The sequence below is a fragment of the Plectropomus leopardus genome, chromosome 3, assembly GCF_026936395.1.
Source record: "Plectropomus leopardus strain MGB_pleo_1.0 chromosome 3, ASM2693639v1, whole genome shotgun sequence".
NCBI classification, from domain to species: domain Eukaryota; kingdom Metazoa; phylum Chordata; class Actinopteri; order Perciformes; family Serranidae; genus Plectropomus; species Plectropomus leopardus.
Window position 1 is genome coordinate 7,909,761 of NC_142178.1, and position 18,088 is coordinate 7,927,848.

Sequence of the window (18,088 nt, forward strand, 5' to 3'; positions counted from 1 at the left end):
TAGCTCTTGTTTTCCAGCTGGAAAAAAAGTTAGATTTGGATGTTCTGAGGTCACTGTCCTAAGACTTTGCGTGCGTGGAGTACTCGGTCTGGTCTACAGGTGGCAGCAGAGCAACATACCCAGCAGGCATGTTTCTGTAGCTGGCTTGATTGGCCCATTTTTACCAGCAAATCCCAGTGTAGGCTTTTCTTCATTTATCTCTCTGTCTCATCCAAGACAGGATGTCAAGCAAATGATTCTTCATGCCCAAGAAAAACAGTGGAAAAAGCAATCAATATGTTGTTTTTTTTCCTATGGTTCATACATCAGACAAATTCACATGAAAAATCTGTCCTATTTCAGCTCCCACTTTCAAACTTCATGTTCCAGGATGAACCATGAGCAAAGGTAGGAAACTTGACCTTATTTGTGCATTTGTGTCTTGATGAATGTGCCTGAGAGTGTGTGTAAAGATGCTTTTTCCCTGTTTGCAAGGATGCATCTGGGTCCAAGTGCTGCTGGGGGTAGTATAAGCAAAATGTTTACGGGTGTGTGTGTCTCTGTTTTCTGACAGATGTTGTAACGACATGATTAGCCCTCTGGCTGTCAGTAGCGCTGTGTGAGGTTGCTATAGTGACTGTGGGTTGAGTGCTGGGGAGGCCAGAGTGGAATATGAGGGTGCTGAGGACGAGGAGAGGGGGTGGAATAGGAAATTAAGTGCCTCCGGCCTGTGTGTGTGTGTGTGTGTGTATGTGCACATTTCTTGTTTTTTCCGTGTGCCCGCTTATGTGTTTGTTTGTGTGTTTCTACAAAGCGTTGAAGAGACACTTGTCTCTGTAATTGGGAATTTGATCAAGATAACTCACTCAAACACACAGTCAATCATGTCCACACACACAAGCACTCGTTGAGTCTGCGTAGGAGCCACAGAGACAGGGATCCTGTGATGGCACAGGCGTGGGCTGAGGGTAACCTGCTCTGCCTCACAGACCAACACCACGAGTTGAGCGCTTCGTATCACTTATCACTTAAATTGCGGCGTCAATGGAGCTGTTGTACAAACTGGTACAAGCAAGAGAAATGCCCTCTGCCTTTGTGAGCACAGGGACTGGAAAATGTGGTTTTAAGCACCGTACAGCTTCAAGAAAGCAGGGGGTGCTTGTCAGACTGAAGGTCAAGACCCCAACAAGAGGTTGTACTACAAACCTGAGGGGCGCCAGAGAGTATTAACTATTTTTGCTTTTCTTTTGTCAAATACCAGACAGACGTACACCCTCAGGCCTGTATAAGCTCAATTTTAAAGGGACAGTGCACCCCATAATTAAAAGCACATATTTTCCTCTTACCTGTAGTGCTATTTATCAGTCTAGATTGTTTTAGTGTGAGTTGCAGAGTTTTGGAGATATCAGCTGTAGAGATGTCTGCCTTCTCTGCAATATAAAGGAACTAAATGGCACTCACAAGCAATGTATCTTTCCAGAAATCATGATCAGGTTATTTAAGATAATCCACAGACCTTGTTGTGAGCGGTTTCATGTAGGTACTATTTTCTTTCTACCAAAGTACGCCTACCAACCTTATCACCAAGCATCACTGAGCTAGCTAATGTTATAGCTCAGTCAAGGAGGACATCTTAAACATTTTGTGTTGTCACAAGCATGAGCTGTTTGTCCATATCACTTTTACACAGTGATATGGGAAAGAAAAAGAAAATAATGCCTTTCTAATGAACGATACCCACTATTCATATTACTGTGCAGATGTAACTTGTGTATGCTCTGTCATGAACATAAGCCTCTTGTCCACTAGTAGATTCATGCTTCAGTCTGCGTGGTGATACAGATGGCAGGTATAGTTTGGTAGAAAGGAACTATTTTCTTTCTACTAAACATGATGATGGCGTCCCCCTCAGCTGAGCCATAACTTTTGTTAGCTCAGTGGTGCTAGGTGGAACGGTTGGTGTATGTAACTAGGTAGAAATAATATATTTCCTGCATGAAACTTACAACAAGGTTGGTGGATTATCTTGAGCATTCAGGTCATGATTTCTGGAAAGAGACATTGCTGTCGAGTTTTTCAAATCTATTCTTTCGGGGCGCTTTGAGCACCACAAGCTGAGTGCCATCTAGTTCCAATATATTGAAGATGAGGCAGACATCTCTATGGTTGATATCTCCGACATCCTGCAACTCACACCAAAACAGTCTACAATGTAGACTGATAAATAGCACTGCAAGTAAGAGGAAAATATGTACTTTTGATAGTTTTGCTTGGGGTGTGAAATGTCCCTTTAAGGGGCCACAAGCTGTACTATATGTATTCAAGGTTGGGATCTCTTTTGGCTTGTTTGTGTAGTTGTCTGAGGGGATACCTCAGCCCAGGATATGTGCTTACAAAGTACTGATCCAATTCCACTTCTCTCCTCTTCCTCAAACTTAAAGTCTGTAAATGTCACTGTGTGGAACTCCCTTGAATATGTATTATGTAAGACAACATGAACTCAGCCTGGCCAACTCGGCCCCTCTGTGATAGGGGGAATGTAACTGATTATGAAAACAGAGAATTTTGTCACGGCACTTAAAAGGACATTGAATTAAGCGTGGATCATCACATCATGGCCAATGCCTTATCCATTGAAAAAGGTCAGTGTTGGCATCAATACCTATCCAACATCTTAGATCCATGCACCTCTAGTTGTCTCCCTCGTGAAGAGACACCTCTAACCATCGGTAAATGACACAGAAAACTCTTTACAGACAGGACCTATTAGAGTTTACAACATCTTATAGGTCACAAGTTAACCGCTTTTGTTGGTATATGTCAAATACGTTACATTTTCTGTGGCATCTTTTGGTTTGGGAGGTCATTGGTCTTTTAAAAATTGTCAAAACGTTTCTTTCTATCAAAACATTAATTGAGTGATACTGTTTTACATTAGTGTTTGATGTTAAAATCAGTCAAATCATTATTCCTTTTGGTTTTATTGGCATGTTTATAGATTTTTTTTGTTATTACCTCTGCTAAGGAGGTTATGGTCTCAGTTCAGTTTGTCTGTTTGTTTAGAGGATTATGGAAAAAAACTACTGGCCCAGTTTTTATGAAACTTGGTGGAAGTTTGTAGTACGGGCCAAGGAAAAATGCAGTACATTTTGAAGTGGATCTGAATGATGGGGCTAATCCACAAATTATTTTTCACTTTCATTAATGTTACTAGATAGATCATCTGGCCATGTTCTTGATATTCAGTGGATGGTGGTAAAGTTCAACAGTGACAAATTAAAGCTAATTGTAGTGCAATGACTTTATATTACAGTCAACATGAAGTTGGTGTGAAACACTCTGAGACAGTGGCAGGGTTTCCAACACATTAGTGTGGTGGCCCGTTACGATTAAAACATGTGCCACCAAATATTGATTTTTACATTTTTTGAGCTGGACCAGTCATTAGGAGTGCTATTGCACTAAATATACTGTTCAGTTATTCATTTCACTGAACTCTCAGAGTGCAGAGTGTACACTTGGCACATATGGAGTAACAGAATGCCGGACACAGTGAAAATGAAACTTTATCGTTCAATGCGCTGAGTCTAGAAGTTTACTTTCACTGCCCCCCATCCATAGATCTGATCTGATCAACTCTGCCTGGATTGACGGATCATTTATTCAGTCTGTGACTCAAACTCTTTAAAACTGCAGCTGGGTAAAAAAAAATAACTCATGGTAAGCAACCTTGTTACAATTGTAGCAATACTTGGTGCAAGGTGTGGCTATGGAAACAAACGCTCATTTTTTTGCAACCTTTTATATTTTTCTTACATCCAAATGCAAATTGTCTGCAATAAACTTAAATTTGACTCAACAAAATTTCTTCCTTGTGAATATAGATTTTTTTTTATTTTTTCACATATTTGCAAAGTATGTGAAAAATATCTTGTTTAGAAGTAATTCATAAATGCACAACTGAGATGAGCAAGACAGAATTATATTATGTTTTACTCTATTTAAAGCTAATAGTTTTGTAAATATATTCAGACATAAAGTGTTGGATGTGCTCGCAGACTTGTATATCATCATAGACTGGACCATTGGCCTTTGTTGGAGGTGTACGCTCTTTCAGTGCCCTTCTAGTTAGTCTCACCATTGTATGTGTAAGCAATGCTTTTGTAATATTTTTCCCTGGGAATGCACCAGAAGAAAAGAACCAAATAGAAAATGCAAATGTTAAATGCTAATGCAAATGTGAGAAAAAATCTCAGAGAGGGGATTATTAAAGAAATATGTGACAGGGTGTATTAAAATTTAAATATTTTAATCACTGAGGTGAAAAACATCCCGTCAGAACTCTAAATTCGTTGATGTGTTCCCCGGGGGGCCACCTCAAGTGAACTGATCTTATTTTTTACGTAACAATTTAAAGCAACCCCGAGGCTCTGCTGCAAACCATCCTCCTGCTGGTCTCCCGTATCTCCTGAGTGTGCAGCCTGCTGTGTATAATAGTCATGGTGTGAGATATAATGCGCTGTACCATACAGGGCTGGCTTCACACAGGGATTACACCTAGATGATTCTTCAATAGAGAATTTAGTCTCGGGTAGCCGAGCCTTAAGCCGCGCCTGTGCGAGCGGACCACAGTGCCGTGGAGCCGTGGCCAGATATGACAGAGAACAGAGAGCAGCCAGATTAGTTCATAGTAGGAAGAGGGCTGAGCTTGAAGCCGCCTGACAGAGCGTCTCCTGACAGCTCCTCCCAAATCTCTCTACTCTCTCTAATGCAGTCTGAGGGAAACATTGTTCCCCTTTCTTTCTTTTTAGCTGTCTCTTTCTCTCTCCCACTCTGTCCCTGTCTCTCTGTGTAAGGTGAGAGCAAGTCATAGAGAGAAAGTGTGTGTATGTGTATATGTGCCCGTGTGTGTGTATGTGTGTTATCGCTTCATTAGTCTGTAGACTTCTGGGTCATTCATAGCCTTGTTCCCACTGTCTCAGATGCTGTAATTACCCTCACGTGAGTCACGTCTGATAATTAGGATGGTCCTAACAGGGCACACACAGACACACGCACACTGTCCACGCTCACACATATGACACACATGCCCACATACACACACATCAGTCATTAGTGGAGAGCTTAACATGCAGTACAGGGCTAATGGGATTATCATTGCTGAGGGTCCTACTCATCAACCTCTTACTCCTCTCGCTATTCATCACGAGCACCATTCTTAAACACTTAAGAGAGCCCAACAGTCCTACATGATCTTCTTTCTTTTTCTTTCTTTTTCTTTCTTTCTTTCTTTCTTTCTTTCTTTCTTTCTTTCTGTCTTTCTCTTTCTTAAAAATTCTCTCTTTCTCGTAGTGCTATAGGGCCACTTTCAGGTACTTTCTTTACACCGCCTTTGCATTTTTACACAGAACCAAACAATGGCGCCATCATGCATTAGACAGCATGCCGGCATCGCAGAAACAAAAGAGCGCGACAGGTGTGACATGGAACACAACAGCCTGTAGTGTAATATATGGCATTTCTGTTGGCAATGCTTGATAAACAGTACTAATGTCAATAAAAATCATCCCTGTTATATGGCGTGAAGCTCATCCTCTGCTTGTAGGGTAAGTAGCTCCCTGATCTCATTGTTTTGCCAATTTGCGGACATTAACTCCTGCCATTCTTCTTCTTTGTGTTAGCTGCTAACTGCTACTAACTGCCTTTTAATGTCCCGTGGTGGTTAACACACGTGACATGTCATGAAAATATTCAACCCATACTGTCCATGGTCCCGTCCTGCCAGCAGTCCTACTGGATAATAATGTGTTGCTATGTTGGGAATCACAGCTTGTAGTTTAGACAATCATGCAACTAATGATAAGACAAACATTCTGCATTGGAAACAGTGTGTTAAAAGAGGAAAATTGAGACAATTGAGACAAAGTATATTTATTTTAAAGGGGATATGCATGCACATTTGCCATATGGTGGCCCTAACCCATTTTAGCTGCTAATTTTAGACCTAGACCTCTTCAGCCATCCTTAAGGCAGTAAATATAAAAGCATCCCTACATTGTAATAAGGATATGACAACGAAAAAGAAAAGGATGATTGTGTGGAAAGTAACTTTGATTTGCTGTTCTGCTCTCTTATCCTTTAGTTGCACTGACATAATCACTTTTCTCCATCTCAACCACTCTCTGCCCTCTCTCCTGTCATCGCTGCACCCATTTCATCAGCTCATTTAAAAGTGATATTACCCATAACCATTCAATTTTCTCTGTGTTTATTCTGTTGACTGAAATGGTAATGGAGATATTGACAGCAGAGTGCAGAGTGATTCTGTCCAGGCCATTGTGTTGAGTGGTTCGATGGAGAGAAGTGGATGACTGGAGGGCTATCTATGGTATTACATATAGTGTGGAAGGCGTGGGAAAAGGAGGCCCTCTAAAAGCCGAAAGCTTAAATACCATGCCTCACATCCACAGACATAAAGAGACAGCTCACAGACACACACACACACACACACACACACACACACAGATACACACACAGGCAGTGGATTAGGACAGGGATTATGGAAGCATAACTGTAAAACAGGCAAAGACAGATCAGTGTTATACTTCATAAACACACACAAACGCTGGATGTGTGCAGTAAGATGGATTTATACTGAGGTTGATGGTATGATGACTTGGGTTCATGCGTCATGACTGAGCACTATTAAATAGAGAGAGCTCAATAGGACAGCAAAGAAGCTTTAGCAATCAATTATTTTATCGGAACTGAAAGCTATTGAGATTTCATGTCTGGATCATGATATGTTTTCTTTTTTTTTTTTTTTAATAATCATGAACAGTTTTCTGCCAAACCAGAGGGAACTACAATGAGGCTTCAAATTGGTTTACATCCACAGTCTGTAACATACGAGAAAAGACAATCTTAAGATTTTGCCGAGAAAACAGGTTTCGACATCATCACTTACACAACTCAGATGAACATTAACAAAAAGCTGTCAGCATCGGTTTTCATACATGATAAATGTGAAGCCATGTTTGTGTAGAACTTCACTTTTATCTTCTAGGATAGAAGAACTTCAATAGAACATGACATGTTTTTCCCCTGAAACATCTAGATGTCACTTATGGACATATATTAGTATAGCGGCTTTCAAGTCTTGCATCCATTCAAAGAGCTGCACCCATTCACGCACACATCCATACACTGCTGCCCAAGGTTACATACAGTACAATGGGCCGCCTGCTCATCAGGTAATCTAGCACTGACAAAGTTGTGTGATGTTGTATATTGACTGTCATCGTAAGTAGTGATACTGAGATTGTTGAAGATGCTGAGATCGCTACTGGTTATTACTTTGGTTTCCAAAAAAAAAAAAAAAGGGGGGCGCCAGCGGCACTTCTTCTGCCACTAGACGGCAATACCTGTGACCAATCACACCTGAAGCACTTTTTGCACTTACTAAGGATTTTTTTCCTTAAGTCTAAATTCTTGCTTGTGTTGTACGTCGCTTTGGATAAAAGCGTCTGCTAAATAGAATTGTAGAATTGTAGAAACATTCACATGCACTCACACACCAGCAATAGCACAGCCATCAGGAGCAATTTGGGGTTCACTATCTTTGCTTTGAACTCGCTTTGCCCAGGGGCCACTATTGCAAAATGACAGAGGGCCAGGGGACAATTAATAAAAAAACATTAATCATATTTATCAGTATTTATAATTAATTAATTTCATTTTGATATTTTTGTCCTCACTTATCATTGCCAAGAGGCAAATCCAGTTTCAGCAGCACCATACAGGTCAGGTGTACGCAAGGGTGTGCCTAGGATTTAAGGTAATTCAGACATTGGTGTAATGTAACAAGTAGTTAACACTTCCTTTTAGTACTTTTTGGGGTTTTTATATTTCCACTTTTTACTTTCACTTTTTGAGCTACACTGGGACATGCAGGCTCAGACTTATGAATACGCAAAAAATGTAACAGAATACATTTATTCAAGTACAGTACAATTTTGAGGTACTGGCAATTTGTGTGCACTAAATTTCATGGCAGTCCATCCAGTAGTTGTTGAGACAGTTTGCCTAAAGCTATTCAGTTGAGCCTGGTGGTGGGGCTAGAGTAAAAGTGACAGAATCAGTTGGATTCATCCTCCGGGGACCGTGCATTTCTGTGCAAAAAATTAAATCCATCAAATAGTTGCCGACTTAATTGAAACATCTCAACAACAATTTCAGTCTGGACTTAAGTGGTGGGCTGACACACTGACATTGGCGTTCTTCAGGCCTAGAAACGAAGGTCTAGCAAGAACATCATCATTACCTCAGGCAGAGGTACAAAATCGTCTGGCAAAGGGTTGCAAAAAATAAAAAACAGGTCTAACTGTCAAAAAGGCTCACAGAACTTACACATGGACGGCTAGGACGCTGAAAATCAAGACGAGCACAGACACTATATACTACAGGGGGAGGGGAGACAGTTGGACACAGATGCAACATGTTAAGGCTGGGCAGGTGATCACACAGGAGGGAAACGGAGTTGCAGGAAGTGGAGGACCTTAAATGAGAGTGTCCTTTCATGAGAGTTTCAAAATAAAACAGGAAGTACAAAACAAGAAACACAAGGAGAACAAAGAAGACAACATAACCAACAGTATGAGGCATGACAGTCACATCCCAGAGGCTCCGCTGAGATTGGCTCCACTCAAAAAAACAAAACAAAACAAAAACAAGCCAAGAATGACTTTCTTTCTGGCAGACAAGGAAATTAAGGGGAACATTATATGGAATGAGGCTCAGCATGTTGTCAAGGACAGGGAACAATGGAGGGAGATCGCTGGTTGCAGGCGGCAAATAATTAAGGAGATGTAGAATCTAGCTCAATATTATCTACTCTGTCACATTTGAGGTAAACGCTAGTGTTATCTAGCCATAAACACATATTTTCAGTTTGTGGATTTGAAGTGTGTTTATCTATTGAATTTCTGCTTTAAATATTCAACAGCAACTTGTCATTAACATGTCTGACTTACTCTGGATAATCAACATTAGCTGCTAATAGTTTTTATGGAGACTACTTTTTTGGTTGGAGGTCTTTTAAATGAAACCTATTCACAGGGAGCTCTTTGTGTTAACCTCAGTGGCCAGGACATTGTTTCTACAATAATTCATTGTTGAGTTTTTCAAATGTAATTTTTGAATGCTTTGAACACCACTTATGAAATCCCATTCATCTACAATGTATCACCGTGGCTAGAGAAATCTCAGAGATGGAAAATTCAAAACCCAGATAAATGATCAGGGTAGAGTGAACCTTTTAACACTGTAACATTATTTCACTTAATTACACTGCACAAAAAAAAGCATTGTGTGGATGATAAGAGTCTGGTTGAAGCCTGATTTGCACAGTTGATCATATTTAGCATTTGGGTATTGTGAATGAGGTGAAGTTTAAACTGCAATGTCAGATCGAGGTTTTGTTGTTTAATGTCACTAGTTTCAAAAAGCAGCTGGTAAGAGGAATACAGAATATCAGTAATAATTGAAGTTAAAGGAGATTTTACAGCACTTTGCTGTTAATTTTATGGACATTTTTTTTACAGTATGCAGAATCTTTGAGGATTAAAAAATACATTGCCCTCACTGCTCCTTCCTCATCACTCACCATTCAAACTCTGCTTGGCAAAAACTAACTAAACTAAACTAATTAAAACCTAAAGCTTTCATTTAGAAACTGTTAAACGTCCACCTCTAAATGCCATAGGAGCTCTCTGTGGTCATATTAGCGTCCATAATGGCTGGAAGACTTTTTTAACTAACCGTAACCCATATCATAAAAAGCTGACTGTGGTGAGTATATACACGCAAACCATCATTACGAGGAAATGAGAGGGAACGCTTCACATCTCCAGCACCCACCTTGTTAATTTGAACAAATTACCCAGTCGCTGAAAGAAACGCCCCGCTCTGAATCGGAGCGGATACATTGCAGTATATTGGCCCTGCCGTGTGTGTTCCTGGAGATGAAATGCTAACTGATACTGTCATACTAGAAGATGTCACATAATGTTTCAAAATCTGGTCACAGCTCGGTCACACGCTGCTCACACATGACAGAGCGCCAGTCACACGCTGACTGAGTGCCTCAATCTGCGGCCACTCCGGCCCCGCTGCATCAGGCATGTCTTGGTCACCAGACATCTGTCATCAGCACGCAGCTCACTGGAGGTCTGTGGCTCCCCGTGATCCCATCTTCTCTCCAACTGTCAAATATAATCATCAATCTCTCCTGCGCCTCCCTTTTATATTCACTCTGCATATTTCTGCCCGGGCCTCCTCAAACTCTCCTCTCTCACCCTACTCCTCCTCTCCTCTTTTCTTTCACTGTGCTGAAATATATAACCAGCAATTTGCCAATCTCTCCTACTATGACACCAACTCATGCACACACACACACACACACACACACACACACACACACACACACACACACATATACATGCAGAGGCATCCAGACCACAAGAGCTGCTGTGGTGTATAATGACAGATAATTGGCTATTGTGGGTTTGCCCTCGGCAGCAGGAACCAATCACAGTGACAGCCACTTCTCCGTGACCCGTGTGTGTTCGTGTGTGCGAGTATGTGAATGTGTGTGACGCACTGATTGTATTTCATTTCACTGTCTGCCTTTGTTGCTCCGTGTATGGATGTAATTGTCAGGCACGTGGAGTATGTAACTGACAGCTCTCTTTGTAGATTATATCGCTTCCATTGTTGCATTTATGTAGACATAAAAAAGCTATTCAGATGTGCTGTATGCATCTGTGTGAGTATTTGTGTGTGTGTGCATGGAGAATATGAAAATCAACTGCAGTCCAACATTTTACTGAATCGTGAAGTGTGAACTAGCAAGACAGCCCTAAAAACATAGTTTTTCATGCACTGGTCAATGTTGCGATTTTAGGCTGTTTTGCTTTTATAACTTGTCTTCTTTCAGACTAGCGGCAAGAAAAATGACCAAAATACACATTTAGGTTTTTATTTTAATTCAGATTAGTATTATGGAAATATATACTAAATGTGCATTTTAATTAGTTAATGATACTTTGATAATGCCTCATTTTAACATATTTAAACATCAAATTTTAGAAAACTTGTGATTCAAAAAATAGTTGTGTTAATGTAAGTGATCAGCTGGGCTGATATTTAACATGGTGATATTTATTAGTTTTAAGTTTTACCCTTATGTCTTATATTTTGTCGAAAAATGTGCAGAATTTTACAAAACATATTTTTAAAGGTGATTTTCTCAAAATATTTTTTTCCCCCACACTTTGAGCCAGGAATCTCAACTTCAGTAGCTCTTCAGTAAACCAGATTTTGCAGTGTTATTTCCTGCCTATACACTGAAGGTTTTTACTGTGGTTTTTGGTTATATATCAATCATAGCTAGATTTATAGAACATTTTATTCCTAAAAACAAGGTGAAAACAGTTTTTTTCAGCTGTTGACAGTATTTACTGATTTTTGAAATGATAAATTGAGATATCCAAAATTCCTTTTGTATAAACCTTCTACTCCAATGAGTCAAAAAAAGAGGCTGTTTTCAAAATTATTAATCTCCAACTCAGCATCACTTGAATACACCAAATTTTGCAGTGTTATTCCTGTCTATTTTATGAAGGTTTTTACACTGGGGTTTGTTCATAAATCAAACATAGCCAGATTTATAGAACATTGTATTTCTAAAACCTTTTTTTCTTCATGGTTGTCGACATTTTTTTTTCTATGATACGGAATGATGAAATGAGCAATGCAATTTCACTCCGTTAAATCCTTTGACTCTAACATGTCGACATATTGAATCAAGAATTTCAACAAAATTATACAAACATTTTGAACCTGACCCTATTCAGGGTTCAAATTTTTGTTGAGGAAACGTATGCAAATTTAGTGCACATTTAATATGATTAATCATTTGCATATTTAAACACAAAATTTCAGAAAAAGTGTAATACAAAAAATAATTGTCTTATGGCAAGTAATCTTGGAAAGTTTCATGGTGGCATCTATACTTCAAACTTGACCGTATTCCCCTGAGGTGTCTCCCTTTAAAAACAGTGCAATCCCTACGCAGATATACGTACTCTCATATTAAGCATGCACACAGGTATAACCTCCATAAAATGTCCTTGTTTTTGGACAAATCACCACTCAGTGCTTCCCAATTTACATTCTCAGGGTTGATGCATCCACCTCGAGGATCCACAGCCTCACACAAGGCAGCCTCGCTGTTCTCCACTAATGCGATAGCTGCTTAGCTTGTCATTCGTCACTCATTTTGATGGAGCCCTGGTAATGGTCTGTCTGCTCGCCATTTGGAACCTGTTGACTCCAAACCGATCATTTCTTTTTTTTTTTTCTTTCGCTGGAAAATAATCCCTGATGTGTTCTTTCATGCTGGGATGAATTGTAGCTGCATCAGCAACAGCCTTTAAAATAACGCCAGCCACAGTGCAAGTGGAAGATGTCTCCGTCTCTTTAACACACACACACTCTCTCTCTCTCCCTTTTATCACTCACTCATTTATTCCTCCCTCTTGTATTCGGTGTCCTTTTCTCCTCCACTTCCTCCTCTCTCGCTGTTTTTTTTCTCCTGTCTTTTCTTTCTCTCTCTCTCTCCCTGTTTGCACCAATTCTCATTTCCGCTCTTTCAATAGTAGGGAGTGCTCATCCAACCCATGCACACAGACTAAATGAGATCCTGTGTGCACGTGCAGCTCTCACTCTGTAAACATGATCTTCTCTGTCTTGCTAATACGCACCACCATAGGAAAAAAAAGTGCACGTTTGCGTGCATGCATTGAGGAGGAGTTGTGTACTTCATCACACCAGCCAGCTCAATATTCCCCAAATGCAATTTCCTCGATGTGAAAGGAGCAGGCTGGATGTTCATCATTCTATATTCTCTTCTTAGTGTTCAATAAAAGCTTCTTTAGGACTGCTAGGCAGCTTGTTCTCACGTTTTTAAAAAAAAAAAAAAAAATTCCTGTCACTTCCTCATTTTCACCCTTTCCGGCTCGGCACACATACACACTGACGCACACACACTCCTGCTTTTTGTGGCACACAGTGAATCTGTCTCCTGTGCGTGATTAAAGTGCATATCACAGCATGTTCCCTGAGTGTTTCTTTGTAATGCTGCTTAACATTCTGAGCCTATAACGAATAATTCAGCCCAGCTGAACTCATCCTTATTGTGTTTGGGAAAATCAATTCCAGCAATTGAGATTTTTTTCCCACTATATGTAGATAAAAGACACATTTCATACACAAATTGATCAGCTGACTACTCCAGAAGATCAGAATTACCTTTTTTTAAACACGGCTAAGCCAGAGGGGGATTGCCATTGTCAGGGCCAAATCAACATCTTTATATTTGGAGCTAAAAAGACTCAATCAGAGCTGTTTAACACCTGTGTAGCAAAGAAATAGTAAAAGGAAGATTAAGTAGGGAGCAAAATGCAACAAAAAAATGTTGTTATCCGTGTTTATCCGTGTGTAATCCATATATTTAAGGGGATAGTTTAGATTTTTTAATGTGGGGTTGTATGGGGTTCTTATCATACAGAGGATATCGTTTTGGAGAAAAAGTCTGACACATAAGCTATGTGCTGCTGTGTTAAGGAGTCAGTAACAAAATATATTTTAGCCACCTTAAAAAAAAGCCCCACCCTAAAAGAAATCAGTATCAGTTTAGGTGTTTGGTATTTTATATTTCTGTCCCGTTTTGACAAAGCCATTAACAGATTCAGTTCCCCATCTATGCTTTCATTAAGTCACCAGACTCCATGGAGAAAAATGATCATTTTAGCTCACTGAACACTTGAGCTGCTGGTCTACCGCAGCTTCCATCAGTTAGTTTGTGTTATTGTGTGACTGGTGAATCCTAACCAACTCTTTAAATCCCCATGGACACACAACATCACAAACAAACTAACTGAAAGAGGCAACAGTAGACCAACAGCTCCTGTGTCCAGCAGTGTTAAATATCTGTTTTTCTCAATGGAGTCTAGCTTTGAAGAGCGCGACAAAACAGTGTGTGACTGTGTGACAGTAAAACACAGCAGTGTAAAAAAAAACAAAACCTCAATACAGTGAACATCTAAACGGATATTGATTTTTTTTTTTAGGATGGGACTTTTTTTTTAGGTGACTAAGATACATTTTAATGTTGGCCCCCATCCACAGCAGTACAGTGCTCTGCTTCCATGTTGGACTGCTTCTCCAACCTGGGGGTGCGCTGATCGACATCTAGTGTATCTAGTATACTGTTTATTTGGTCTGGCTTATTAATCACTTTTCATTTTCAATCATGATTTTGGCTTACCTTGATTTTTAAAACAAGATAATCAAAATAAAACTATTTTTAGCCACATGACGAGTCTACCAATTTTTATCCCGTCTTGTCTTATATTTTGTAAATCTAGTGCACCCCTTCCCAGTGGATGTGCTCAGCCCCTCCCCTCAAAGTCCAAACAGAAGTTTCAGCACGAGTTGAAAACAGTGTTGCAATATTTGCCATCAGGGTCAGCAAGAAATGCATTCAAGTATATTATAGTCTACTTCATTCCAAAGCAGGCTGCGCTGGACAGTACATGACTCCTCCGCTGTGTCCCCAAATACATTTTGCTTCTGTCTCTGTCCACAGTCAGCTCTAATGCTGGTTTGATGTTTTGTTAAGGATGTTTAGGTGAATGGTAATTCACCATTTCTCTCAGGAGTATAATTTAGAACACTTGGCCCCATATTTTCCTTCTGTCATATATATATATGTATATATATATATATATTTATATATAAAATCGTGAATATAAAGTTAACCGGCAGCCTCTCCCGTGACATCTCTTGCACTCTCCTTGTTAGCTGCATTAGTGCCTCCCTCCATGAAATTAAGGTTGTAATTGTCCAGGTGCAACTAGTGAGGGTGCCATCTCTAATAGCAGCCAAGCCACTAATGGTTAGCATCCCGCTGCAGCACTCACATGTCTGTGTAGGACACAAATGACTGGCAAACTGGCAAACTGGCAAAAGCCAAGTCAGTGCCTAAAGGACGGAAGGGATAATGATGTGGTGTGTGTGTGCGCGTGTACATGTGTGTACATGTGTGTGCAGCCAAAGTCATTTACACTGTGCTTTTTTCCATATCCACTAATAAAAAGGGTGTCTATAGTAAAGTCATTAGTCATTGAAGCTGGAGGAATGTTTTTCTGTGCACATATGTATGTGTGTGTGTGAGGGGGGTGGGGTCAGGCATCAGAGGGAGAGTGGGAGGGTGAAGTGTATGTACGGGGCATTAATCATTAAGCATCTATGATTAAGGCGTGTGTGTGTGTGTGTGTGTGTGTGTTAGGCACTGTGGCTCTCTATGATGCTGAGATTAGAGGCAATTATTGAAATGTCATGGCTTTAATGGGCTGCTGCTCGACACCCCTCTTATAACTCATGAGTTGAACTTTCAAGGTGATGAAACAAGGAGTCTTTTCATGTTTTTAAATATTTTTACTTTACTTATCATATTGTTATTCTCCACTTTTACACAGGGCATTAGCAGCCTGATATTTCATATAAAGGGTCATGTAAGGGTGAGTTGAAACCACGATGTTCTTTTGGGGTGTAAATAAGATTATTTCCATTTTCCGTTTTCTGATCATTTTCTTGATAAATTCAATAATTGTCTGGACTATGAAATGTCATAAAACCCCCTATGTATGGCGCTTGTCGGTGTCCTTTAAAATGGTGTTCCAAAAACTTCAATCGTTCCTAGTTGTTGAGGTTTGGACACAATAAAAAGGGGGGTTCACAGAACTATGAAAAAGTTCCTTGGGTCCAAACACACCTTACGTCTCTGATTAATGTCCCTTTTAAACACAGAGGGAACTATTTTATTTGGTTTCTTGTACTTTTTTTTTTTAGTTTGTTCCCCTCATTTAAGTACTACAATTATTTAGAGAACATGATGAAAAAAAGGACAGGTGAAACTAGCCATTTATCTAAGTAGGAGACAAAGAATTTAAAGTGGTTGTGAGAATTATTCCCTACTTAAAAAAAACTTCTTTATAGCACACTTTCTGCTTGAATTTAAGTTGCACTCTAAAATGAGAGACTTCTTTTTTTATAATGTCCGGTTTGTAAAGAAATGCACCTAACTCATGGCAGACATGTTTGACCTGTCCAACACAGGTGTAAGTAATAGACACGACACTAATGATGGTGTCTTTCCATTTACAGTACAACGAGTGCTCCAGTTTCAGGGCTGTAGCATTGTTCACATCACTGTCATGGTCTCCTGACACACCTTAATGGAGTGGAAGCATCATTAATGTTACTGGATGTGTGTACCTGCTTTAGGAGAGGTCCCCTGTCATTTTGACAGTGGTCAGTTCAGGATATACAGTAAATAGATACAATTTATTCAGTGCTCCATCAATCCAGTGTTCCAGCAAAGTTTGGGTCTGTTGGGCAGATACACAAACACTTATTGTCCTGTAACGAGGAAATGTCCAGCAGTACCTGTAGTGCCACCATCAGGTCAGAGTCTAGATCACAGGTTACAAAGTCAGTCTTTTTTTAAAAACATTTTTTAACCATTGTAAAAACTTCCAGTCTTCATTCTATTGTGTGTCTAAGGGAGCATCATGCATCTATTTATGGTGACCTAAAGTAAATATTAGTCAATTTCACACTGGCTCTTCAAGGAGTGAATATGACGCTGCTATGCCACATTACTGTTCTATTTAAAAGGAACCGTTGCTGTATTGGTGGACAGAGTGGCCTTGCCTTTAAGTCGGCATTGGAGGTAGCTGTGCTGAAACGATGTCTGTATAAATGGGACAGCCGGGAGGACGGGATCATGGATGTGACAATTTGACGATGTGCATGCGACCTACCATGGGAGATTTAAAGAGCAGTTAGTGATTAACTCAAAGAAAAAGAACAGCGGCTGTAAATGTCCGCAAATTGGGAAAACAATTAGTTCTGTATGCTCCTTACCCTTCGAGCAGATGACAAGATCAGTCACCATGTAACAGGGACAGTGAATGATTGTTAGTGCCATGTTATGCCATTGTTGTTGTTTAGGAAGGGCTGCTGATGCATTGATTTTATGTCACATTTTTATGTTTATTGTTTTTAATGGTTCTGTCTCAATATATTTTGTGCCTGTACAGCACCTTGGTCAGCTGTGGTTGTTTTTAAATGTGCTGTATAAATAAGGTATGACCTAACTTGACTTGAGGCCGACACTGTTGGGTTTCATGTCATCTACCTCTATTGCTTCCACAATGCCAGCATGCTATCTAAAACTACACAGTGGAGCGCTATGATGCCACCGTTGTTTGGTTCTGCGTAAAAATTCAAAGACAGTATGAAGAAGTGACTTTGTAGCAGCTCTATAGCATGATCTCTGTGTTACAGGTCTATTGGTTCGGCTACCTTTTAGCAGCTTAACGATGCAAAACTAATTCATTTTTCCACCATTATCCATATACATTTAAATAGGTTTAAAAACAAAGATAAGATGGACATATTTTATATTTCTTATCAGTCCCACTTATCCTATTTTTAGAATATTAGAACATTCAAAGCCCACATACTGTTGGCGGTGTGACATGTAAGGCATACGACTCACTATCTCTGAATCACACACCAAAGAAAGCTTGTACTCTAATTTCATTTTTTTTTAATGTTCATGCTACAGCCTGGAGTATATTATCAAGCCTAAATAATGCTATCTCAGATAAAGTGGAGTCACAGTTTAAACTTGTCCTTTGCCCAAATTTGTGTTTTGATGCAAGCTCAGTGAGCACTGTTGTTGTTGAGCAGGGTTAGTGACAGCAGATCCAGCGTGCTGAGGAAAGACAGAGTTCACGCATGACTTAAAAAACATTGAAAACTGATAAATTAGTAGGTTGACAGTGTGCACTGTTTGCCTGCAGGGAGTGTGCAAGCCAGAGTGAACATGTGCGTGGACAGTCATGTGTTTTCACATACAGAAAGCAATCATGCATACACACGCATTGAATATTGAACACATATATCCATACATATT

At 39.8% G+C, this 18,088-nt stretch overlaps 1 protein-coding gene across 1 annotated transcript in view; it reads left to right on the plus strand.

Moving 5' to 3' along the window:
* ptprdb (protein tyrosine phosphatase receptor type Db) overlaps positions 1-18,088 on the plus strand; it is a 243,414-nt gene that overhangs the window by 79,370 nt on the left and 145,956 nt on the right. Inside the window, exon 7 of the mRNA XM_088075462.1 lies at positions 343-387. The gene's annotated coding sequence lies outside the window, so the exon portion shown is untranslated. The remainder of the gene's footprint in view (positions 1-342; positions 388-18,088) is intronic.